Source organism: Gastrolobium bilobum, unplaced genomic scaffold (assembly GCF_033153095.1).
Source record: "Gastrolobium bilobum isolate Gb01-03AN ecotype WA unplaced genomic scaffold, APGP_CSIRO_Gbil_v1 utg897, whole genome shotgun sequence".
NCBI lineage: Eukaryota > Viridiplantae > Streptophyta > Magnoliopsida > Fabales > Fabaceae > Gastrolobium > Gastrolobium bilobum.
The window spans coordinates 17096-18378 of NW_026896199.1; the positions used below are offsets into that span (position 1 = coordinate 17096).

Genomic DNA, 1283 nt, shown 5'->3' on the forward strand with positions numbered 1-1283 from the left:
AGTTTAATTAATTTGTTATTCACTGCAATTTGAAGCCGACTTCAGGTTTGTGGAACAGTGACTATTTTGTGACTGTTGACAAAAAAAAATTATCAGACTTTCATGTCAACATTAAATTTTGTCAAAATAACACGTGACATATTTCGTTATACTGTATAGCGAAATCTGTATGCAAATAATTCGATACACAGTATAGCTAAATAGGTCACGTCAGAACCAAAAATGACACGTGTCAAACAGGGAGATTTTCGCTACACAATGTAGCGAAATTCGCCCTGTTTGACACGTGGCATTTTTGGTTATGTGCATTCTAACGTGACATATTTCGCTACACTGTGTAGCGAATTATTTGCACACTTATTTCGCTACACAGTGTAGCGAAATATGTCACTTGACATTTTGACAAAATTTACTGTTACTGCGACCATTTTCAAATTTTATTTTGCCAACAACTGTTCCCAGGTTTCTAGCCTGAGTGATAGAGAAAAGGTTTGCGGACATACAGAGCGGTGTAAGAAATTATAAATCTTTTAGATGGTAAACATAATCGTTAGTTCGTTACGCATTATTATAAGGAACATGTGTCGGATTTTATTTACAAAAAACAATAGTAAAATAACGATAGCATTAATTTTCATCTTGCGGGGATAGCTCAGTTGGGAGAGCGTCAGACTGAAGATCTGAAGGTCGCGTGTTCGATCCACGCTCACCGCATTTTTCTATTTTTCACTTCAAAATTGATGGCGTGTTTGCGACAGTTCATGTTTTAAACAATTCATGTTTGCAACTCAATGGACTCCTCAGTCCTTTGTAAGGGTAGAGAATTTGGATAAATAAATAAAATTTTCCCTACTTTTGTGCTGGTGATTTGTACACTTGAGGAGCACCTTGGTCTTGTCTAGTGTGGTGAATGGATTGTAATTGGAGCTAAATGGCCTTATTTTTTTATTTTATTTTTTATAATAAAACTTGTAGGTGTGTGAATGAGGGTGGTCCAACACTGCGTCAATATCACTGATAGAGGGTGGATAGATGAATGCATTGAAGGAAAATATTTTCAGTATTACAGATATACCGATCACTCAGTACATCCTTTATCAAATATGAGAAAAGTAACACATTTACACTATGCTTATTTTTATTTCATATCCTTAGTTTTTTTCCTTTTTGATAAGAATGTACCTCCTCTCCTTGCATTGAAGATTTGTTCGTGTTGAAAAGCCAATGCCAAGCGTCCGGAAGGCCAAATACTCAGCTGCTGTTCTTCTCTTATAACTACTAAA

The 1283-nt window shown here is 35.6% G+C and overlaps 1 non-coding gene across 1 annotated transcript; it reads left to right on the forward strand.

Moving 5' to 3' along the window:
* Positions 1-641: 641 nt before the first annotated feature.
* TRNAF-GAA (transfer RNA phenylalanine (anticodon GAA)) lies at positions 642-714 on the forward strand. The gene has a single exon. It is a non-coding gene; the product is annotated as a tRNA-Phe (tRNA).
* Positions 715-1283: the final 569 nt, after the last annotated feature.